At 35.2% G+C, this 26,140-nt stretch overlaps 1 protein-coding gene and 1 long non-coding RNA gene across 5 annotated transcripts in view; one reads left to right on the top strand and one right to left on the bottom strand.

Moving 5' to 3' along the window:
* The window catches only part of LOC129051253 (tensin-3-like), a 635,743-nt gene that overhangs the window by 381,136 nt on the left and 228,467 nt on the right, over window positions 1-26,140 (top strand). The window lies entirely within an intron of this gene.
* On the bottom strand, window positions 22,803-26,037 carry LOC129051311 (uncharacterized). Of its 3 annotated transcripts, none has more exons than XR_010138118.1 (4): window positions 25,859-26,037; window positions 24,125-24,383; window positions 23,890-24,036; window positions 22,803-23,520 (listed from the first exon to the last, which is right to left on the bottom strand). It is a non-coding gene; the product is annotated as an uncharacterized LOC129051311 (long non-coding RNA). The 3 variants fall into 3 exon arrangements; XR_010138119.1 differs by having other exon boundaries at window positions 24,125-24,380; window positions 25,859-26,006; XR_008515475.2 differs by lacking the exon at window positions 25,859-26,037 and having other exon boundaries at window positions 24,125-24,437.

Raw genomic sequence — 26,140 nt, 5'->3', positions numbered from 1 at the left:
GAAGGATTTTTGGAGACATAGTTATTACAGGAGTAGTTACTCATCATACTTAATACATATATACATTTATAATAGGTTGTACTTCTGTATACTACAATTCAAATTTGTCAACTTAGTTTTTTAATCTATACGAGTTTATTTTCTTTAGTCTATACGAGTTTATCTTACCCCATTACTCCCACTATTTAAAAAAAGAAGAAACATACACACATATGCATATACACATCTATATGTATATGATAACTCAGTCTCTACTGATTTAAAAATAGTTAATACTAATCAATTCAAATGTTCTCTCAAAGTCAACAAAAATTAATAGCCCCTGCTCAGAAATCATACATAAATCTAAAGTCTTCACGCTTATGCGGTACCTTCATGAATTTTTGTTCAGGGAAATCAATATTTTATGACAAAAATAGAATGCTTCTTAGAAAATAATTGAAAGAAGGAAATTCATTGTAAAACAGAAGAGTAGCAGTTGATTGAGACAGATTGTTGTATGAATGAGTTAAAATGTTTAATTGTGTTTGGATCCTATATCAGAACTAATTTCTTCTCTTTTTAGGTTAGCACTGAGGTGAATCCCTTGATGATAAAGCCATATCATCACCTGTTTTACTCTAAACAAAGAGATTTATAAAAATGTTAAACCTGATTATATTTCATAGTATTAAGAAAGATTCTTGTGTAAGATTGTTATTAATTTTTACAATGCTCCTAATGTCAGCTGAGGTAAAATCAATTAGAACAACCATATCTTAGGAAAATAGAGTCAATGAGCAAAGATTATCACATATTTAAAGGAAGTAAGAGCAGATGAAAGCTGTTCCTGAGGAACGAAGTAAAGAGAGTTTGAGACAGTGGAAGATGGAACAGGAAGTAAAAAATAAGATAAAATGGTGACATCGCTCAAAATCGTTTGGAAGAGTCATTTACACACTATGGATGAATAGCAATTTATTCCTGGAAAATGCTTGTTGCCCAGGTTGTGCAAATTCTCAGTTATGGATAGATTTAGTTATTGATCAATCATACTGCTTTCGAGAATTTTAATCTGTTTTGATTTCTTAAAAAGTTCCCATGTATATAAACAAAGTTCATTTACTTGATGGCATTATATTAGCCTCAGGATATTTGGAGGACTTGCATACTTGGAGAAAAGGTCATTCCAGGTGTCAGATGTTTTCCGGACAACCCTCTCACCCAGTGAGACAGATTGTATGTTTTTTCCACTGTGGCTTGCTCCTATTTATATTTCCTTCAGCCCAGGAAGCATTATTGTAATATATCAAGTTCATCAGCATTTTTTAAATTCTTACATTAATCTATTTAATTTGAGGTTCTATTTTACCTCAAAGATATCTATTACCTGTATTTATCTATCCAATGGAGAGTTCTTGCCACATAATTTTTTTTTTAATTTTGCAATTCTTCTGAAGATTTTAAAGATGTTTGCTTGCTGGTTAGAATAATCCTCAAGCTTTTCTAATCATAGCACTTTTATTTTCTCATTCTTCCGATTAAAATTCAATCCTCTTCATTTACAAAGGTGAATATATTTGGAACTGTCATATCCAATGAATGAAAAGCAATTAGAAACCCTAGAAAAGATATTTGAAATAATTATTAAACCATTTTATAATTTGTTAATTTTTCCAGATTTCTATAAAAAGCAAATGCACATAGGAAAGAAACAAGAACTGGGCTTTCATATATTTTCCAGTCTGAGTTGACTTCAAGACTTGAAGACTAGCTAGTGATAAACAAGAGAAAATAAATTTAAAATAAGGAGGATGATAAATGTAGAAGTTATCAAAGATTACAGTTTTGTTAAATCTCAAAACTTTTGTTTAAAGACATTCCCATCAAAGGAATTTGTATCAAAAAGAAAATGAATAAAGCTGAAATGTAATTGGAATCAATAAGAAAATACCAGAGCTGGAAGGACATTAATAAATCCTTAGTAAAAATAGCATTATACAGATAAAAGAAATGTCAGGGGTCAAGAAACTTAATTGATTTGTCTAAGGTCACGTTACTATGTCAATTCATTTCCAAGACCAGTGTTTCTCCAAATAGAAATTAATGAAAAGAAGAAAGAAAAAGAAGAGAAAGCAGATCTCCACTTTTTTTTTTTTTCACCTGGAGGTCCTGATTCATTTGGTGTGGAATGGAGCATCCAAATTTCCTCTTGTCTAACAGCAGAAAACTATTAAATGGAAGAAAATAAGATGTGAACTGAAGTGGTAGAAAAAAATAAATGGAAAAAAAAGGAACAGGAGACTTTGTTTTTGGCAGTTTTTTTTATTATGCATATATCTCCCTCAGCAGCCACATGAGGAGGGATGGCTGGGTATTTCACCATTCTTTGGGCAAGTGTATTTCAAAATATGTTTAAGAGACTATCACATCCAAATCACCAGACAGGAGATCATAGCTATTCTCAGGCTTTTTTCAGTGTAACTTAATAAAATTTCTGTGAATAGTTCCCCAAATTCTGCATTTTCAACAAGCTCCCCACTTACGGAGCTGTCTCCTTGAGTGCAGGAAGGACAGGCTGTTTTACTTTATAACTGGGACAGCAAGTACAGATCCTGGTTCATAGGAGGTGTCTAGAAAATACATGATTGGGTAAATAGTTTAATTAATAACTATAATAAGCAGTAAAACTTAATAAATGCTAATTTTTTTTAAAATTGTACATGTCTACTACTAGATATAAATTTTGGTTGGTGGTGGTCTTCATTTATGAAAGTGTTGGTTTTTACAGTTTTCCAAAAAATGTCAATTGATATTCTGTACTCTATAATCAGAAGGAAGTCAGTTTGAGCACATAAAAATGACATAATATTCTGTGGCATCAAGAATACACAGCTTGATACTTCAGACTTATTTTTATCTTTGAAAGATATTAATCAAATAAGTAATTTTAAAAAATGGAGAGATTTTAATAATTGACACAAAAATACTAATTATAAGAGTAAACATGTAATGTAGCTGTATGTTGAAATAAACTTGAAACAGTCTAGTGTCTGTATACGTATACCTTTTGCTTTCCCCAAGAACTATTTCTGCAAAATATCCACTAGCCTGCAGAGATAACCCACATAGACTAAATTATTAATATGCAATCTTCCTTCCTGAAACAGTTTACATATGCAGTATACAGCATCTGGACTTGTAATTGAATTTTCAAAGTTTGCTGTGGTTTGGGAGCTGCATACGGGTCAGTAATCATTATCCAAACGCCATCATTTATAGTACAAATACAACTAATCATTAATTACAGAAAAAGAGTCTCAGGGAAGGCTAGTACACCTATTTCTTAAACAAATATGTTACCCTTGAGCTGTAACAGTAGTATTTCCATTAGCCATTGCCTTAGATTATTAGATATTTTTTCTGGCATCTTTTAAAACAAGGCCCATAAGAAGAGTCAATATAAAAATCTTCAGACATAAGGCCCGTCATATATATTCATAGAATTTAATCGCTTTCTGGTTAAATCACTGCTCAAGTCAGCTTGGGTCTTTATTTTCTGAAGCTAATGTCAATAACACTTTATTTTTAATTTAACTAAATTCAGCCAACTGTAGGAGAAACAAATCATGCTTCTTTTTATTATTAGTTTTAGTAGATGGTTGCCAGGGCAAAATTGGTAATTAGGGACAGTAAAGTAATCTTCACTTATTTTTTTCTTGTTATACATTTGTAAGCCCAGGAGGTTGTTAAATGGAGATACATTATAGATGCAGAAAGGAAGAAAAAAGATAAGTAAATATATGTTCTCACATTCTTGGCTCATTAGCTAACCTGACCAATTTCCTTTCCTCTTTGTCAATCCCATTTTTTTTTCTGTTTTTTCCCTACTCCAAGCAATTTATCTTCATGTTGCACTGACTCACGTTATGACCTACAAAACTCCTTGTCAAAAGACACAGAACAGAAAAAGAGGCTAATTGTGTAAGATAAATGCCAACCTAAAATAATGATAACATATAATTTAATTGCAGCTTAAGGAAGAGAGAGGAAGGGCTATTTAATAGAGTTTTTGTTAAATATAAGGTGAGCTTAAGGAAGAGGAACAGCTATTTGCCATCTTCACTGAAGTCAGATGTAGCTTAGACTTCATATGAGAAACATGAAGAAGAGATTTTTGTCTGTAGATTTCTAATGGGAATTTTAGTCATAGGACCATGCAACCATATAGTTTTATTTCTTGTAATATGTGGAGACATATGAGATAATTTATGAGCCATTCAACTTAAAAGTAGGAGGAAAGATCAATTGGTATTTCAAGTGTTCCTCTTTTGTGATACCACCTTGTCCTGACTTCTCTGAGCCTCAGTTTTCCGTCTCTGAGCTCCTTTGTTTTGAAGTTATAAAATACCACAGAGATCAAGGCTTACACTTTTAGCTGTTTGGGACAATGTCTGGTAGAACACGAGCAATGACCAAGAGTAAGCCGAGATCCTGAAGTTTTAGAATTGTCTCTTTTGTCTCAAAATTTAACCCTTTCAAGTGCTTTTAGAGGGGGATTGTGCATGAAAGAGACACCTGCTGCTTACTTATTATCTAGACCTTGTCTATATCAATTAGATATATTTCTCTCTCACTGAGGTACACTCCCAAATACTATGTTTGCCCCAGTTCTCCCTGTGCCCTTGTTTCATGGCCAGTTGTGAAATTTTGTTCTACATAATGCTAAGAAAATAAATGTACAATGTGATAAGTGGTGTTATGGAAAATGTGGGAGTTGTAGACTGAAGAAAGCATCTGGGCAAAGAAAACATAATAAAGTCAACAAAATGTTCAAGATTGATTTAAATTGTTATAAAGAGGAAACAACATAAAAATATGGTATGTGAAGGTAAAGAATTTCATGGAGGTTTCCAACTACACTTTAGCTATGGATATCTTTCTTTTTCAAAAGAAAGCTTTTCAGCTACTTTAACATGGACCTTAGATAAGCATTGAAGTTCAATTGGAGAAACAGGAAATTTGAAGCTTCTACTAAACCTCAGGGAATGTGAAAATAGTTTCAGGAACCATGCGTTTCCACTCACATAACCTGTTTTCAAACCATAGCCCTCAATGTTACAGTCAAGTTTTAATGTAGCAAAAGGGCATAATTATATTTACATTGATACCTTTAATATACAACAATATATGATTTCTTTAAACCACGTAAATGCAGACCATTAGTATTCCCTTTATGTCTTTTGCCTTAAACCAGCTATCATCAAAACACAGTGTAATGCCAATAAGGCCATGAGAAAAGAAGGGAAGTGGTATTCCGGCCCCCTAATTCGGAGCAGAAGGGAGGGAACTACCACCTATCACTCCATGTATATGCAGGGCCAATTAAACCATGCAAGAATTTCTAAGATGAATAAGTAGCTAAAAACATCCTGTTTCTTCTACTTAAATTAATGAAAAAAAGTTTTGAGATTTATTTTAGGGTTTATTGCCCTTTTCTTAAAATATCCATTTCTAGGGTACATGTGCACAATGTGCACGTTAGTTACATATGTATACATGTGTCATGCTGGCGTGCTGCACCCATTACCTCATCATTTAGCATTAGGTATATCTCCTAATGCTATCCCTTCCCCCTCCCCCCACCCCACAACTGTCCCCAGAGTGTGATGTTCCCCTTCCTGTGTACATGTGTTCTCATTGTTCAATTCTCATGTATGAGTAATAACATGTGGTGTTTGGTTTTTTGTCCTTGCGATAGTTTACTGAGAATGATGATTTGCAATTTCATCCATGTCCCTACAAAAGACATGAACTCATCATTTTTTATGGCTGCATAGTATTCCATGGTGTATATGTGCCACAATTTCTTAATCCAGTCTACCATTGTTGGACATTTGGGTTGGTTCCAAGTCTTTGCTGTTGTGAATAGTGCTGCAATAAACATACGCGTGCATGTGTCTTTATAGCAGCATGATTTATAGTCCTTTGGGTATATACCCAGTAATGGGATGGCTGGGTCAAATGGTATTTCTAGTTCTAGATCCCTGAGGAATTGCCACACTGACTTCCACAATGGTCGAACTAGTTTACAGTCCCACCAACAGTGTAAAATTGTTGCTATTTCTCCACATCCTCTCCAGCACCTGTTGTTTCCTGACTTTTTAATGATCGCCATTCTAACTGGTGTGAGATGGTATCTCATTGTGGTTTTGATTTGCATTTCTCTGATGGCCAGTGATGGTGAGCATTTTTTCATGTGTTTTTTGGCTGCATAAATGTCTTCTTTTGAAAAGTGTCTGTTCACGTCCTTTGCCCACTTTTTGATGGGGTTGTTTGTTTTTTTCTTGTAAATTTGTTTGAGTTCATTGTAGATTCTGGATATTAGCCCTTTGTCAGACGAGGGGGTTGCGAAAAATTTCTCCCATTTTATAGGTTGCCTGTTCACTCTGATGGTAGTTTCTTTTGCTGTGCAGAAGCTCTTTAGTTTAATGAGATCCCATTTGTGAATTTTGGCTTTTGTTGCCATTGCTTTTGGTGTTTTAGACATGAAGTCCTTGCCCATGCCTATGTCCTGAATGGTAATGCCTAGGTTTTCTTCTAAGGGTTTTATGGTTTTAGGTCTAATGTTTAAGTCTTTAATCCATCTTGAATTAGTTTTTGTATAAGGTGTGAGGAAGTGATCCAGTTTCAGCTTTCTACATATGGCTAGCCAGTTTTCCCAGAACCATTTATTAAATAGGGAGTCCTTTCCCCATTGCTTGTTTTTCTCAGGTTTGTCAAAGATCAGATAGTTGTAGATATGCGGCATTATTTCTGAGGGCTCTGTTCTGTTCCATTGATCTCTATCTCTGTTTTGGTACCAGTACCATGCTGTTTTGATTACTGTAGCCTTGTAGTATAGTTTGAAGTCAGGTAGCGTGATGCTTCCAGCTTTGTTCTTCTGGCTTAGGATTGACTTGGTGATGTGGGCTCTTTTGTGGTTCCGTATGAACTTTAAAGTAGTTTTTCCCAATTCTGTGAAGAAAGTCTTTGGTAGTTTGATGGGGATGACATTGAATCTATAAATTACCTTGGGCAGCATGGCCATTTGCATGATATTGATTCTTCCTACCCATGAGCATGGAACATTCTTCCATTTGTTTGTATCCTCTTTTATTTCATTGAGCAGTGGTTTGTAGTTCTCCTTGAAGAGGTCCTTCACATCCCTTGTAAGTTGGATTCCTAGGTATTGTATTCTCTTTGAAGCAATTGTGAATGGGAGTTCACTCATGATTTGGCTCTCTGTTTGTCTGTTATTGGTGTATAAGAATGCCTGTGATATTTGTACATTGATTTTGTATCCTGAGACTTTGCTGAAGTTGCTTATCAGCTTAAGGAGATTTTGGGCTGAGACAATGGGGTTTTCTAGATACACAATCATGTCATCTGCAAACAGGGACAATTTGACTTCCTCTTTTCCTAATTGAATACCCATTATTTACTTCTCCTGCCTAATTGCCCTGGCCAGAACTTCCAACACTATGTTGAATAGGAGTGGTGATAGAGGGCATCCTTGTCTTGTGCCAGTTTTCAAAGGGAATGCTTCCAGTTTTTGCCCATTCAGTATGATATTGGCTGTGGGTATGTCATAGATAGCTCTTATTATTTTGAGATATGTCCCATCAATACCTAATTTATTGAGAGTTTTTAGCATGAAGCGTTGTTGAATTTTGTCAAAGGCCTTTTCTGCATCTATTGAGATAATCATGTGGTTTTTGTCTTTGGTTCTGTGTATATGCTGGATTACATTTATTGATTTGTGTATATTGAACCAGCCTTGTATCCCAGGGATGAAGCCCACTTGATCATGGTGGATAAGCTTTTTGATGTGCTGCTGGATTCGGTTTGCTGGTATTTTATTGAGGATTTTTGCATCAATGTTCATCAAGGATATTGGTCTAAAATTCTCTTTTTTTGTTGTTTCTCTGCCCGGCTTTGGTGTCACGATGATGCTGGCCTCATAAAATAAGTTAGGGAGGATTCCCTCTTTTTCTATTGATTAGAATAGTTTCAGAAGGAATGGTACCCATTTCTCCTTGTACCTCTGGTAGAATTCGGCTGTGAATCCATCTGGTCCTGGACTCTTTTTGTTGGTAAGCTATTGATTATTGCCACAATTTCAGAACCTGTTATTGGTCTATTCAGAGATTCAACTTCTTCCTGGTTTAGTCTTGGGAGGGTGAATGTGTCGAGGAATTTATCCATTTCTTCCAGATTTTCTAGTTTATTTGTGTAGAAGTGTTTGTAGTATTCTCTGATGGTAATTTGTATTTCTGTAGGATTGGTGGTGATATCCCCTTTATCATTTTTATTGCGTCTATCTATACATATGTAACTAACCTGCACATTGTGCACATGTACCCTAAAACTTAAAGTATAATAATAAAAAAGAACAGTTTTTTCTACCTACTAAATCAAAACAAAGTTTTAACTCTGTGAGATGAACTCACACATCGCAAAGCATGTTCACAGATAGCTTGTTTCTAGTTTTTATCATGGGATGTTGGATTTTTCACTGCAGACCTAAATGGGCTCTGAAATGTCCCTTTGTAGATCCTACAAAAAGAGTTTTTCCTACCTACAGAATCAAAATAAAGGTTTACCTCTGTAAAATGAATGCAAACAGCACAAATTATTTTCACAGATAGCTTGTTTCTAGTTTTAATCACGAGATATTCGCCCTTACACCGTAGGCCTGAATCGGCTTAGAAATGTTGGTTTGTAGATTCTAGAAAAGAGTTTTTTCAACCTGCTGAATGAAAGCAAAGGTTTAACTCTGTAAAATGAATGAACACATTACAAAGCATTTTCACATAGAGCTTGTTTCTATTTTTTATTGTGGGATATTTTGTTTTCTACTGTAGGCCTCTGTAGGCCTCAATGGGCACTGAAATGTCCCTTCACAGATTCTACAAAAAGAGCATTTCTAACCTGCTGAATAAAAACAAAGATTTAACTTTGTAAAATTAATCCACACATCAACAAATATTTTCACGGATAGCTTGTTTCTAGCTTAAATCATGAAATATTCGGTTTTTTATTATAGGCCTCAATGGGCTCCAAAATGACCCTTCATAGATTCCACAAAAAAAAAGCATTTCCAACCTGCTGAATCAAAACAAAGGTTTAACTCCATGAGATGAATCCACACATTGCCAATCAGGTTCACAAACAGATTGTTTTTAGTTTTTGTTGTGAAATATTCAATTTTTTACTGTAGGCCTCAATAGGCTCCAAAATGTGTTTTTTGTGTATTCTACAAAATAACTGCCCCAACCTTCTTAGTGAAAATAAAGGTTTAACTCTCTGAGATAAATCCACACATTGCAAAGCATTTTCACAAATAAATAGTTGTTAGTTTCTGTCATAGGATATTTGGTTTATCAATATACATGCACATGGGCTCTGAAATATCCCTTTGTTGATGCTTCAAAAAGGGTGTTTTTAAACTGCTGAATCAAAATAAAGTTTTAATTCTGAGATCCACATATTAGAAAGCATTTTCACAGATAGCTTCATTCTATTTTTTATAGGGAATATTCAGTTTTTCACCATAGGCCTCGATGGGCTCCAAAATGTCCCTTTGTAGATTCTACAAAAAAACAGTGTTCCTAGCCTGTTGAATCAAAACCAAAGTTTAACTTTATGAGATGAATCCACATATCACAAAGCATTTTCACAGATAGCTTATTTCTAGTTTTCATTGCAGGATATTTGGTTTCTCAATATAGTCCTCCATGGGCTCTGAAATGTTGCTTCATGGATTCTGAAAATATAGTGTTTCCAACCTGCTGATTCAAAGCAAGGGTATAACTCTGTGAAAGAAACCCACACAACAGAAAGCATTTTCAAAGTTGAGATAAAATCACACATTACAGAGAATTTTCAGACATAGCTTTTTATAGTTTTTTATTATGGGACATTTGGTTTTTTACTGTATGCCTCAATGGGCTTCAAAATATCCCCTCATAGATTGTATAAAAGAGCATTCCCAACTTACTGAATCAAAACAAAGGTTTAACTCTGTGAGACGAATTTACTCATGGCAAAACATTTTCACAGATAGCTTGCTTTGAGTTTTTATCACGGGATATTCCATTTTTCTCTATAAGCCTCAATGGGCTCCAAAATGTTCCTTCATAGATTTTACAAAAAAAGTGTTTCAAAACTACTGAATCAAAACCAAAGCTTAACTCTGTGAGATGAATCCACACGTCGCAAATCATTTTCATAGATAGCTTTTTTCTAGTCTTCATTGTGAGACATTGGATTTTTTGCTGTAGACCTCAATGGACTCTGAAATATTGTTTCATAGATTCTATAAAAGCAGTATTTCCAACCTGCTGAATCAGAAGAAAGGTTTAACTCTGTGAGATGAATCCACACATCACAAAGCATTTTCGCAGATACATTGCTTCTAGTTTTTATTGTGAGATATTCCGTTTTCACTATAGGCCTCAAATATCTCCAAAATGTACCTGCTTAGATCCTACCAAAAAAAAAGTGTTTCCAACCTGCTGAATCAAAACAAAGTTTTAACTCTTTGAGATAAATCCACACATCACAAACATTTTCACAGATAGATGTTTATAGTTTTTATTGTGGGATATTGATTTTTCACTACATGCCAAAATGGGCTCCAAATTGTCCCCTTGTAGAATGTACAGGCAGGGTGTTTTCAAAGTGCTGATGTAAAACAAAGTTTTAACTGTGTAGGATGAATCTACACATCACAAAGCATTTTTACAGATACCTTGTTTCTAGTTTTTATCACAGTATATTTGGTTTATCACTATATGCCTCAGTTTGCTCTGAAATGTCCTATCATATATTCCACAAGCTCCACCTCCCGGGTTCATGCCATTCTCCTGCCTCAGCCTCCTGAGTAGCTGGGACTACAGGTGCCTGCCACCATGCCTGGCTAATTTTTTGTATATTTAGTAGAGACAGGATTTCGCCATGTTGGCCAGGATGGTCTTGATCTCTTGACCTCGTGATCCACCTGCCTCGGCCTCCCAAAGTGCTTGGATAACAGGCATGAGCCACCGTGCCCGGCCAAAGAGTGTTTTTAACCTGCTGAATCAAAAGAAAGGTTTAACTCTGTGAGGTAAAATTACGCATTGCAAAGCATTTTCAGAGATAATTTCTTTATTGTTTTTATAGCAGGATATTAGGTTTTTCATGACAAGCCTCAATGGGCTTTGAAATATCTCCTAGTCGATTGTAAAAAAGGAGAGTTTCCAAACTGCTGAATCAAAAGAAAAGTTTAACATCATGAGATAAATCCACAAATTGCAAAGAATTTTCACAGATAACTTCTTTCTGGTTTTTATCACAGTATATTCAGCCTTTCACTATAGTCCTCAGCTGACTGAGAAATGTACCTTCATAGATTCTACAAAAAGAGTGTTTCCAACCTGCTGAGTCAAAACAAAAATTAAAATCTGTGAGATGAAATCACATATTGCAGAACATTTTTACAGAGATCTTGTTCTAGATTTTATCATGGCATGTTCGGTTTTTCACTATAGGCCTCAATAAGCTCTGAAATGTCCCTTCATAGATGCTACAAAAACAGTGTTTCCAACCTGCTAAATGAAAAGAATAATTTAACTCTGTGACATGAATCCACACATTACAAAACATTTTCACACACAGCTTGTTTCTAGTTTTTATCACAGGATATCTGTTTTTTTTAGTATAGGCCACTATGAGCTCCGAAATTTACTTCTGTAGATGCTACAAAAACAGTGTTTCCAACCTTCTGAATCAAAACAGAGGTTTAATTTTGTGAGATGAATCCACAAATCTTAAAGCATTTTCACAGATAATGTTTTTTCAGTTTTTATTGGGGGTATTTGCTTTTACATGATAGGCCTCAAAGGACTCAGAAATTTCTTCTTTTAGATTCTACTAACAGAGTGTTGCCAACCTGCTGTATATAAACATAGGTTTAACTCTGAGATAAAGCCACATATCACAAACATTTTCACAGTTAGTTTGTTTCTAGTTTTTATCAAAAGATATTTGGTTTTTCACTATAGGACCTAATGGGCTCCAGAATGTCTCCTCATAGATTATACAGCAGTTTACAACCTGCTGAATCAAAAACAAAAAAGGGTTTACCTCTGTGGAATGAGTCCAAACATTTCAAAGATAATTCACAGGCAGCTTGTTTCTAGACTTTATCATGGCATATTGGTTTTTCACTATAGGCCTCAACAGGCTCAGAAATATTTTTTGGTTGATTTTACAAAAAAAGTGTTTCCAACCTTTTGAATCAAAACAAAGTTTAAACTCTGTGAGATGAATTCACACATCTCAGTGTGTTTTCACAGATAGCTTGTTTGTAGTTTTTGTCAAGGGATATTCATTTATTTATTGTCACACTCACTGGGCTCTGAAATATCACCTCATAGATTCTACAAGAAAAGCGTTTACAAACTGCCGAATCAGAAGAAAAATTTAACTCTGTGAGTTGAAATCACACATCATAAAGCATTTTCAGAGATAGCTTCTTTATAGTTTTTATCAAGATATATTCAGTTTTTCAGAATTGGCCTCAAGGGGCTCCAAAATGTCCTCTCATACAGTCTACAAAATTAGTGTTTCCAGACTATGGAATCAGAACGAGGGCTTAACTCAGTAAGAAAAATCCACACATTGCAAAGCATTTTCACAGATAGCTTGATTCTAGTTTTTATCAGGGAATATTTGGTTATTTACCATAGGACTCAATGGGCTTTGAAATGTCTCTTAGATTCTACAAAAAAAAGTGTTTCCAACCTTCTGAATTAAAAGTAAGGTTTAACTCTATGAGATGAATTTGCACATCACAAAGCATTTTCACAGACAGCTTGTTTCTAGTTTTTATCATGGGATATCCAGTTTTTACTATAGGCCTCAATGGGCTCCAAAATGATCCTTCATAGATTCTACTAAAAGAGTGTTTCCAACCTGTTTAATAGAAACAAAGGTTTAATTATGTGAGATGATTCCACACATCATGAAGCATTTTACCACACAGCTTGTTTCTAGTTTTTATTGGTATTTTACTGTAGGCCTTCATGGGCTCTGAAATGTCCCTTGGTGGATTCTACAAAAAAAGCATTTACCACCTGCTGAATCAAAACAAGGCTTTAAATCTGTGAGATGAATCCACACATGGCAAAGTGTTTTTACAGATAGTTTTTTTCAGTTTTTATTGGGAAATATTTGATTTTTCTTTACAGGCCTCAAAGGGCTCAGAAATGACTTTTTTCTGATTCTACTAAAAGAGTGTTTCCAACCTCTGTATATAAACATAGGTTTAACTCTGTGAGATAAATCCACACATTGCAAAGCTAATTCACAGATAGCTTATTTCTAATTTTTATCACCAGATATTGGTTTTTCAATATAAGCCTTGAGATCAACTCACACCTTGCAAAGCATTTTCACAGACAGCTTTTTTAAGTTTTTATCAAGGGATATTCACTTTTTTATTGTATGACTCAATAGGCTCTGAAATGCCCTTTCATAGATTCTACAAAAAAAAGTGTTTCCAACCTGCTGAATCAAGAAAAGTTAAACTCTGTGAGATGAAGTCACACATCAGAAAGCATTTTCAGAGATAGTTTTATTATAGTTTATACCACAAAATATTTGGTTTTTCAGGATTGGCCTCAACAAAATTTTAACTCTTTGAGATGAATCCACACATCACAGAGCATTTTTCACAAATAGCTTGTTTCTGGTTTTTATCGTGTATTAACTGGTTTTTCAATATAAGCATCAATGGGCTTCAAAATGTTCCTTCTTAGATTTTACTAAGAGACTATTATCAACTTCCTGAATACAAACAATGGTTAAATCAGTAAGATGAATCCACACATTACAAAGCATTTTCACAGATAAACTTTTTTTAGTTTTTCTCACGGAATATTGCATTTTTCACTATAGGCCTCAATGGACTCTAAATTACCCTCTCTTACAATTTACGAAAACAGTGTTTCCAACCTACTATATATAAAGAAAGGTTTACCTGTCTGAGTAGAATCTGCACATGCAAAGCGTTTTCATAGATAACATGTTTTCAGTTTTCATTGCAAAATATTCAGTGTTTCACTATAGGTCTCAATGGGTTCCAAAATGTCCCTTCGTAGAGTCTACAAATAAAGTGTTTCCAACCTGCTGAAACAAAACTAAGGTTTAACACTGAGAGATGAATTCACACATTGCAAAGCATCTTCACAGATAGCTTATTTCTAGTTTTTATGATGGAATATTTGGTTTTACACTACAAGACTCAAAGGCCTCAGAAATTTATTCTTTTAGATTCAAGTAAAAGAGTTTTTCATACCTGCAGTATGAAAACAAAGGTATACTTCTGTGGGATAAACTCACACATCACCAAGCATATTCACAGATAGCTTGTTTCTAGTTTTTATCACAGGATGTTTAGTTTTTCACTAAGGCTCAATGGGCTTTGAAACATCCCTCTATAGATTGTACAGATTTGACCTGCTGAATCAAAACAACGTTTAAATTTTTGAGATGAATCCACACATCTCAAAGCATTTTCACAGAGGCTTGTTTCTAGTTTTTATTGCAGGATATTGGTTTTTCTCTACAGGTCAATATTGTCTTTGAATTGTCCCCTCATAGATTCTACAAACACCAAGCTTCCAAGCTAATGAAGCAAAAGAAAATTTAACTTTGTAAGATGAATCTACATTTGCAAAGCATTTTTAAAACATAGTTTGTTTTTAGCTTTTATTGCTGGATATTCAGTTTATCACTGTAGGCCTCAAATTGCTCTGAAATGTTTTATTGAATATTCTACACAAAGAATGTTTCCAACCGCTGAATCAAAAGAAAGATTTAACTCTGTGAGATTAAATCACACATTGCAAAGCATTTTCAGGACAGCTTCATATAGATTTATCACTGGATATTTGGTTTTTCACTGTAAGCTCAATCAGCTTTAAAATGTCTCTTCATAGATTGCACAAAAAAAGAGTTTCCAACCTGCTGAATAAAAAAAAAGTTTTAATGTTGTGAGGTGAATCCACCTATTGCAAAGCATTTTCACAAATATCATTTTTTCTAGTTTTTATCATGGAATATTCAGTTTTTAAGTGTAAGCCTCAGTGGGCTCAGAAGTGCCCCTCAAAGATTCTACAAAAAGAATTTTTCTAATCTGCTGAATCAAAGCAATAGTTCAACTCTTTGAGTTGAATCCACACATCACAAATCAATTTCACAGATAGCTTGTTTCAAGTTTTTATCACGAGATATTCGTTTTTTTACCATAGGCCTCACTAGCTCAGAATTGTTCCCTCTTAGATTCTACTAAAACAGTGTTTCCAAAATGCCATATAAAAATAAAGTTTTAACTCTGTATGATGAACCTACACATTGCAAACCATTTTCAGACATAGATTATTTCTTGTTTTTATCATGAGATATTCGGTTTTTCACTATAGGCCTCAAAGGTCTCCGAAATGTCCCTTTGTAGATTCCACAAAATGAGGGTTTTCAACCTGCTGAATACAAACAGAGGTTTAACTCTGTGAGGTAAATCCACACATCACAAAACATTTTCACTGATAGTTTTTTTTCTAGTTTTTATCGTGCAATATTTGATTATTCACTATAGGCCCAATGGGATCCAAAATTTCCCTTTGTAGGTTCTACAAAAAAGTATTTCCAACCTGCTGAATCAAAACAAGGTTTTAACTGTATGAGATAGATCTACACATCATAAAGCACTTTCACAGATTGTTCTAGTTTTTATAGGGGGATATTTTGTTTTTTACTATAGGCCACAGAGAGCTCAGAAATGTCTTCTTTTAGATTCTGCATAAAGAATGTTTTCCACCTGCTGTATATAAATATAGGCTTAACTCTGGGAGAAATATCTGCGCATCACAAACATTTTCACAGATGGCTTGTTTCTAGTTTTTATCACGAGATATTTGGTTTTCCACTAGAGGCCTCAATAGGCCCCTAAGTGTTCCTTTGTAGATTCTTAAAAAAGTATCCAATTTGCTGTATAAAAACAAAGGTTTAACCCTGTGAGATGTGTGCACACATCATAAAGCATTTTCACAGAAGGATTATTTTTAGTTTTTTCATAGGATACTCTGTTTTTCATTTGAGGTCCCATTGAGATCTGAAAAATCCCTATGTAGATTCTACAAAAAGAGTGTTTCCAGCCTGCAGAATCAAACCAAAGGTTTAATTCTGAGAGATCATTCCAAACTTTGCAAGACACTTTTACAGATAGGTTGTTTCTAGGTTTAATTGTGGGATATTTGGTTTTTTAATACAGGCCTCAAAGGGCTCTGAAATATCCCTTCATAGATTCTATGAAAATAGTGTTTCCAACTGGCTGAATCAAAACAAATATATAACTCTGAGAGAGAAATCCACACATCACAAAGCATTTTCGCTGACAGCTTGTTTCAAGTTTTTATTGCAGGATAATCAGTTTTTGACTATAGGCCTCAATGGGCTTTAAAATGTACCTTCATGGTTTCTACAAGAAGAGTGCTTCAAACCTGCTTCCTCAAAGCAAAGGTTTAATTTTGTGAGATGAGTCCACACATCACAAAGCGTTTTCATGTATAGTATGTTTCTAGTATTTATCACTGGATATTTGGTTTGGTTTTTCACTGCAGACCTCAATAGGCTCTCAAATATCCCCTCATAGATTCTACAAAAACAAGTGCTTTCAACATGATTAATCAAAACAAAGTTTTAACTTTGTGACATGAAATGACACATCATAAAGAATTTTCATAGATAGCTTGGTTCTGGTTTTTATCGTGGGTATTCAGTTTTCCACTACAGGCCACACTGGGCTCCAAAATGTCCATTCAGGACTACAAAAAGAGAGATTTTTGCCTGCTGAATCAAAACAAGGGTTTAGCTCTGTGAGGTGAATCCACAGATCTCAAAGAATTTTCACAAATACCTTGTTTCTAGTTTTTATCACAGGATGTTGGTTTTTTTCATATGCTTCTTCATGGGATCTGAAATGTCCCTTCATAGATTCTACAAAAAATATTTCCAACCGGCTGAATCAAAACAAAGGCTTAACTCTGTGAGTTGAATCCACACATCACAAAGCATTCTCATATATAGCTTGTTTCTAGTTTTTATCTTGAGATATAAAGTTTTTAACTGTAGGGCTCAATGTTCTCTGAATGTGCCTTCTTAGGTTCTACAGAAAAAGTGTTTCCAACCTGCTGAATCAAGATAAAGGTTTAACTCTGCGACATGAATTGACACATTGCAAAGCATTTTCACAGATAGCTTTTTTCTAGTTTTTGTCACCAGATATTCGGTTTTTCACTATTGGCCTTTGTGGATTCCCAAATTTCATTTTGTAGATTCTACAAAAAGAGTGTTTCCAATCTGCTGACAAAACAGAGCTTTAAATCTGTGAGATGTATCCACACATTGCAAAGCATTTTTACAAATAGCTTGTTTCTAGCTTTTATCATGGGGATATTTGGTTTTCCACTATAGACCCCAATAGGTTCCCAAATGTCCCCTTGTAGATTGTACAAAAGGAGTGCTTTCCATGTGCTGAATCAAAACAAAGGTTTTACTCCATGAGATGAATCCACACATTGGAAAGCATTTCCACAGATAGCTTGTTTCTCATTTTTATTGTGAAATATTTGGTTTTTCACTGTAGGCCTTAATGTGCAGCAAAATATCTTCTCGTAGGTTCTACAAACAGACTGTTCCCAACCTGCTTAATCAAAACAAAGGTTTAACTCTGTGATATGAATTAACACATTCTAAAGCATTTTCACAGATAGCTTGTTTCTAGTTTTTATTTCCACGTTTTTTTTTCACTATTGGCTTCAATGTGCTTTAAAATGTTTCTTCATAGATTCTACAAAAAGAGTTTTCCAAACTGCTGGATTAAAATGAAGGTTTAACTTTGTGAGATGAATCCACACATCACAAAACATTTTCACAGATAGCTTGTTTCTAGTCTTTATCATGGGATATTTGGTCTTTCACTGTAGGCCTAAATGGGCTTCAAAATGGCCTTTAGTAGATTCTACAAAGAGAGTATTTCCAATCTGCTGAATGAAAAGGAATGTTTAACTCTGTGAGATTAATCCACACAATGCAAAACATTTTCAGAAGTAGCTTGTCTTTAATTTTTATTGCAGGATATTGGTGTTTCAATGTACTTGTTTATGGGCTCCAAAATGTCCCATTGTATATTCTACAAAAAGAGTGTTTCCAATCTGCTGAATAAAAACAAAGGTTTAACTCTGAGAGATGATTCCACACATCACAGGACCTTTTTACAGATAGCCTGTTTCTAGTTTTCATTGCGGGATATTTAGCTTTTCACTATAGGCCTCAATGAACTTTGTAATGTCCTTTAGTATAATCTACAAAAATAGCATTTCCAGCCTTCTGAATCAAAACAAATATTTAACTCTGTGAGATGGATCCACACATCTCAAAGCATTTTCATAGATAGCTTGTTTCTACTATTTATGAAAGGATATTCAATTTTTCTATTTACTTCTCCATGGGCTCCGAAATGTCCCTTCATAGATTCTACAAAAAGAGCGTTTCCTAAATGCTAAATCAAAACAAAGGTTTACCTCTGTGAGTTGAATCCACACATTTCAAAGCATTATCACAGATAGCTTGTTTCTCATTTTTAACGCAGATATTCAATTTTTACTATAGGCCTCAATGTGCACCAAAATGTCTTGTCGTAGATTCTGCAAACAGACTGTTTACAATCTGCTTAATCAAAACAAAGTTTTAATTCTGTAATATGAATCCACACATCACAAAGTATTTTGATGGATAGCTTGTTTCCAGTTTTTATCTCCACATATTTTGTTTTTCACTGCAAGCTTCAATGGGCTTTGAAATGTTTCTTTGTAGATTCTACAAAAAGAGATTTTTTTTTAACCTACTGAATTAAAACAAAGGTTTAACTCTGTGAGATGAATCCACACATCACAAAGCATTTTCACAGATAGCTTGTTTCTAGTTTTTATTGCAGGATATTTGTTCTTTCACTGTAGGCCCAAATGGGCTCCAAAATGGCCTTTAGTTGATTCTACAAAAAGAGTGTTTCCAACCTGCTGAATCAAAATAAATATTTAACTCTGTGAGATGAATCCATACAATGCAAAGCATTTTCAGAGGTAGCTTGTTTTTAGTTTTTATTGCAGGATATTATATTCAGTGTTTCAGTATACTCATTTATAGGTTCTGAAATGTCCCTTCGTATATTCTGCAAAAAGTGTTTCCAGCCTGCTGAATAAAAGCAACTGTTTAACTCTGAGAGATGATTCCACACATCACAATATCTTTTGATTGATAGCCTGTTTCTAGTTTCAGCAGGGGATATTCAGCTTTTCACCATAGGCCTAAATAAGCTTTGTAATGTCTTTTCATAGAATCTACAAGTAGAGTGTTTCCAGTCTGCTGAATCAAAACAAACATTTAACTCTTTGAGATGGATTCACAAATCCCAAAGCATTTTCATAGATAGCTTGTTCCTACTTTTTATCAAAGAATATTCACTTTTTCCATTTATTTCTCTATGGGCTCTGAAATGTCCCTTTATAGATTCTACAGAAAGAGTGTTTCCTATAGGCTAAATCAAAACAAAGTTTTACCTCTATGAGTTGAATCCACACATCACAAAGGATTTTCACAGATAAGTTGTTTCTCATTTTTGATATGGGATATTCAGCTTTTACTATAGGCCTCAATGTGTACCAAAATGTCCTGTAGATTCTACAAACAGACTGTTGACAACTTGCTTAATCAAAACAAAGTTTTAATTCTGTGATATGAATCTATACATTGCAAAGCATTTTGACAGCTTATTTCTAGTTTTTATCTCCACATATTTTGTTTTTCAATACAGGCTTCAATACATTTTTAAGTATTTTTCATATATTATACAAAAAGAGTTTTTTTAACCTGCTGACTGAAAAACAGGTTTAACTCTGTGAGATGAATCCACACAATGCAAAGCATTTTCATAGATAGCTTGTTTCTAGTTTTCATGGCAGGGCATTCGGTCTTTCACTGTAGGCCTCAATGGGCTCTGATATGGCCCTTAGCACATTCTACAAAAAGAGTGTTTCCAACCTGCTGAATCAAAATGAGTGTTTAACTCTGTAAGATGAATCCACACAATAAAAAGCATTTTTACAGATAGCTTCTTTGTAGTTTTTATTGCAAGATATTCAATGTTTCAATATACTCATCCATGGGCTCCAAGATGTTTCTTGGTATATTCTACAAAAAGAATGTTTCCAACCTGCTGAATAAAAACAAAGATTTAACTATAATAGATTATTCCACACATCACAAGACCTTTTGACAGATAGCTTGTTTCTAGTTTTCATCGTGGGATAGTCAACTTTTCACTATAGGTCTCAATTAGCTTTGGAATATCCTTTCATAGAATCTACAAAAAGAGTGTTTCCAGCCTGCTGAATCAAAACAAGGGTTTAACTCTGTGAGATGGATCCACACATCCCAAACCATTTTCACAAATAGCTTCTTTCTCCTTTTCATCAAAGGATATTTACTTTTTCCATGTACTTCTCCATGGGCTCCGAAATATCACTTCATAGATTCTACAAAAAGAGTTTCCAAACTGCTGGATCAAAACAAAGGTTTAACTCTGTAAAATGAATGCACACATTTCAAAGCGTTTTCACAGATAGCTTTTCTCTATTTTACGTTGCGGGATATTTGATTTTTTGCTATACTCGTCCACGGGCTCCGAAATGTCCTTTTGTAGATACTAGAAAAACAGTCTTTTTATTCTGCTCAATCAAAACAAATGTTTAACTCTGAGAGATGAATCCCTGCATGGCAAAGCATTTTTACAGATAGCTTGTTTCTAGTTTTTATTGTGGGATATTCAGTTTTTCACTGTAGGCCTCAATGGGTTCTGAAATGTACCTCTGTAGACAAAGGGAAAAAAAGAGTGATTCCGTCCTGCTGAATCAAAACAAAGGTTTATCTTTTTGAGATGAATTCACACATCACAAAGCATTTTCACAGTTTCTTTCTGGTTTTTATCGTGGGATATTCAGTGTTTGACTCTTGGCCTTAATGGACTCTGACATGTCCCTTCATAGATTCTATAAAAAGAGTGTTTCCAACCTGCTAAATCAAAACAAATGTTTAACTCTGTGAGAAGTATTGACACATCGCAAAGCAATTTCAAAGATAGCTTGTTTCTAGTTTTTATTGCGGGATATTTGGTTTTTCACTATAGACCAAAATTGGCTCCAAAATGTACCCTTGCAGATTCTACAAGAAGAGTGTTTCCAACCTGCTGAATCAAGACAAAGGATTAACTCTGTGAGATAAATATACACATGGCAAAGAATTTTTACTGATAGGTTGTTTCTAGTTTCTTTAGTGGGATATTCGGTTTTTCACTGTAGGCCTCAATGGCCTCTGAAATGTCCCACGGAGATGGTACAAAAAGACTGTTTCCAATGTGCTGAATAAATACAAAGGTTTAACTCTATCAGATGAATCCAAACATCACAAAGCATTTTCACAGGTAGGTTTTTTCTGGTTTTTAATTGTGGGATATTTGGTTTTTCACTATTGGCCCTAATGGGCTCCAAAATGTCTTTTCTTAGATTCTACAAAGAGATTGTTTCCAACCTGCTTAATTAAAACAAAGATTTAACTCTGTGAGATGAATCCACACATTGTAAAGCATTTTCAGAGATAGAATTTTTATTATTTTTATTGCAAAATATTCAGTTTTTTACTATAGGCATCAATGGGTATGAAATGTCCTTTGTATATTCTATTTTAAAAAGTATTTTTTAACCTGTTGAATAAATACAAAGGTTTAACTCTGTGAGATGAATCCACATATTGCAAAGCATTTTCAAAGATAGATTGTTTCTACTTTTTATTGCAGGATAATCAGTGTTTCACTATGGGCCTCAATGGGCTTCAAAACATCCCTTCATAGATTTTACAAAAAGATATTTTCCAATCTGCTGAATCAAGACAAAGGATTCAATCTATGAGATGAATACACACATTGCCAAAAATTTTTACTTAGAGCCTGTTTCTAGTTTTCATTATGGGATAATGGGTTGTTCATCAACGTGCTGAATCACAAAAAGGTGTAACTCTGTGAGATGGAATCACACATGGCAAATAATTTTCAGACATAGTTATTTGTTATTGTTGTAGTGGGCCATTCAGCTTTTCTCTGTAGGCTTCAACAGGCTTCTAAAACTCTTTTCATAGATTGTACAAAAAGAGTGTATCCAAAGAGCTGAATCAAAACAAAGGTTTAATTCTGTGAGATAAATCCACACACCTCAAGGTATTTTCACAGATAGTTTGTTTTTAGTTTTTATTGTGTGATGTTTGGTTTGTCAATGGGCTCTGAAATGTTTCTTTCTTGAATCTACAAAAGGAAATTTTTCAATCTGCTGAATCAGAAAAAAGGTTTAAGTCTGCAAGATGAATCCACACAATGTAAAACATTTTCACAGGTGGCTTGTTTCTAGTTTTTACCACGGGATATTCGGTTTTTCACTACAGGTCTCAATGACCTCCAAAATGTCCCTTCTTAGATTCTCCAAAAAAAATTGTTTCCAACCTGCTGAATAATAACAAAGGTTTAACTCTGCGAGATGAATCCACACATGGCAAAGCATATTCAGAGATAGATTTTTTATTGTTTCTATCAAAAAATATTTGGTTTATTACTATAGGCATCAATGGGTGTGAAATGTCCCTTTGTATATTCTATAAAACAAGTGTTCACAATCTGCTGAATAAAAGAGAGGTTTAGCTCTGTGAGATGAAATCACACATTGCAAAGCATTTTCAGACATAGTTTCTTTTTAGTTTTTGTTGATGAATGTTTGTTTTTTCACTATACTTCTCAAGGGGTCTATGTACCTTCGTAGACTGTACAAAGAGTGTATCCAACTTGCAGAATCACAGCAAAGGTTTAACTCTATCAGATAAATCCAAATATCACAAAGTGTTCTCACAGATCACTTGCTTCTAGTTTTTATCATGAGACATTCTGTTTTTCACTATAGGCCTCAATGGGCTCCGAAACGTGTTTTCCTAGATTCTACAAAAAAAAGTGTTAACAATCTGCTGAATCAGAAGAAAGGTTTAACACTGTGAGATGAAACCACAGATTGCAAAGCATTTTCACAAAAAGCTTCCTTTTAGTTTTTTATTGCAAATATTCAGTTTTTCACTATAGGCCTCAATGGGCTTCCAAATAACTTTTCTGAAATTCTACCAAAAACGAGTTTCCAACCTGCTGAGTGAAAACAAAAGTTTAACTCTGTGAGATGAATCCACACATTGCAAAGCATTTTTACAAATAGGGTTTCTAGTTTTTATGGTGGGATAATCAATTTTTCACTATAGGCCTTAATGAGCTACGAAAAGGCTCTTCATAGTTTCCACAATTAAAGTGTTTGCAACCTGTTGAAACAAAACAAAGGTTTAACTCTGTGAGACAGATCCACACATTGCAAAACATTTTCACTGATAGCTTGTTTCTACTTTCTATCACAGGATATACAGTTTTTCACTATACGCCTCAATGGGCTTTAAAATGTCCCTTTGCAGATTCTACAGAAAGAGTTTTTCCAACCTACTAAAAAAAAAAAAAAGTTTAACTCTGTGAGATGAATTCACACACAGGAAAGTGGTTTCACTGATTGCTTGTTTCTACTTTATATCGTGAAATATTTGGTTTTTTAGTATAGGCTTCAATGGGCTCTGAAACTTTCCTTTGCAGATTCTACAAAATGAGTGTTTTTAACTTATTCAATCAAAAGGAAGTTTTACCTTTGTAAGATGAATCCAAACATCACAAAGCATATTCACAGATAGCAAGCCTTTAGTTTTCATTGCAGAATATTTTGTTTTTCACTATATGCCTCAATGGGTTCCACAAAGTTTATTCGTAGATTCTACAAAAGGAGTGTTTCCAACCTGCTGAATCAAAACAAAGGTTTAACTCTTTGAGATGAGCCCACAAATCCTAAAGCATTTCCACAGACAGCTTGTTTCTAGTTTTTACCATGGGATATTCGTTATTTCACTATAGGACTGCATGGGCTCTGAAATGTCCCCTCGTAGATCCTACAAAAAGAGTGTTTCCAAACTACTGAATTAAAACAAATCTTTAAATGTGTAACATAATTTCACACGTCACAAAGCATTTTCACAGATAGTTTGTTTGTAGTTTTTATCACGGGATTTTCGGTTTTTCACTATAGGCCTCAATGTGCTTTGAAATGTCTCTTCTTAGGTTCTGCAAAAAACGTGCTTCCAACCTGCTGAATCAAGACAAAGGTTAACTCTGTGAGATAAATGCACACATTCTAAAGCCTTTTGACAGATAGCTTGAATGAAGTTTTTATCAGGGGATATTCTGTTTTTCTCAATGGGTATCAAAGGGCGGCCAAATATCCCTTCACAAATTCTACAAAAAAAGTCTTAAAAACTGCTGAATCAAAACAAAGATTTAGCTTCATAAGATGAATCCAGAAATCGCAAATCATTTCACTGAAGGCTTGTTTCTAGTTTTTATCACAAGATAATCAGTTTTTTACTATAGGCCTCAATTTGCTCAAAAATGTCCCCTCATAGATTCTAGAAAGAAAGTGTTTCTGACCTGCTGAATCTCAGGAAAGGTTTAACTCTGTGAGATGAGATCAGACATCAGAAAGCATTTTCATACATAGCTTCTTTGTAGTTTTTATCCCAGGATATTCAGTTTTTCACTATATGCCTCAAAAAATTTTGAAATGTTCCCTCATAGATAGTACAAAATTATGAGGGGACATTTCAAATGAGGGGACATTTCAAAAGATTGTACAAATCTATGAGGGGACATTCCAAATGAGGGGACATTTCAAAAGAGTGTATCCAACCTTCTGAATCAAAACAAAGGTTTAACTCTATATAATCAATCCACACATCACAAAGCATTTTCACCATATCCCCCAAAAAGGAAACTCTTGTTCTCCTTCTCCTATTGGAGGGCTGCATGATTCCTATAGGATGAAAAGCAGGCAGCCGTGGCTGGCTTTTGCCTGGTAATCTAGGCTCTGTTTCATTTCGTCTGCACGTCCTTTCTCATAGCGGAGAGGCTCTTTCATTGGGCTGTTGCTGGGTGGGACTGCCTCTCGCCACAGTTCTATTGGCTGCCGGGGATTTCAGGGAGCAAAAGGGACTTCGGGTAGGCAGGCTGTGCTCCAGGTTGTGTATTATGATCTCGTTGTGGTGCCTGAGGTTGTTTCCACTTTGCAGGAGACTTTTGGGTCCTCTGACAGGAATCCTTGAACGTTGCTTGGACTCCAGCACAGGTCAGCTCGTTCTCTCATTCGAATCTTGATTTTCCCTTGTTTTAATGGGGGGTCAACAGTGCCCCTCAACAGCACTGCTGGACACCCTTTCACTGCTTGCAATCGCCACAGACGGCCTCTGAGACAATGTCTCAACCTCCTCTGCATCCGTGAGAGGCCAGTTCAAGGTGTGAGAACACTGCTATACCTTGGACTTGCCTTTGCCATAGTTCCTGCCTTTCCCAGGGAGCCCCTGCGAGGCCCAGGATGAAGGGAGGCAATGAGGTCAAAGGCCCGGCCATTTTTCGCTGACACCTGCCTCTGGGGTCTCAGGTATGAGTTCATCACCCAAAGACCCCTCAACAGCTCACTAGACTATATTCCAATCCCCATGGGACCCAGTTCCTGAACGCAGCCTCTTCCGGGAAGGGAGTCAGAAGAGCAGTTTCCAGAGACCAACTCACACTCTCCAAATGCCTCCTTCTTCCATGGGACTCGACCACGGAGACGGCCCGAGGGGGCCCTACGGCCGAGACTTGTACGGTCCTGCAGTGGGTTATCATAGGCAGCCTTTTTCCTGATACCAGGCCAGCTCTGCCTGTACCATTTTCCTCCGCTTAAGCAGGCTGACAGCTCTGACATCTGGGCGCCCGAGACTGCCTCGCTAATGCGCATGCGCTAGTCTCAGGGCACCAGGCCTGAGCTGTAAATTCTGGCTAGCGTCACAATGAATGCCACCGTCACCT

Source organism: Pongo abelii, chromosome 19 (assembly GCF_028885655.2).
Source record: "Pongo abelii isolate AG06213 chromosome 19, NHGRI_mPonAbe1-v2.0_pri, whole genome shotgun sequence".
NCBI lineage: Eukaryota > Metazoa > Chordata > Mammalia > Primates > Hominidae > Pongo > Pongo abelii.
Note: the sequence above shows the minus strand (reverse complement) of the source record. Positions and strands in the feature narration are given on the sequence as shown.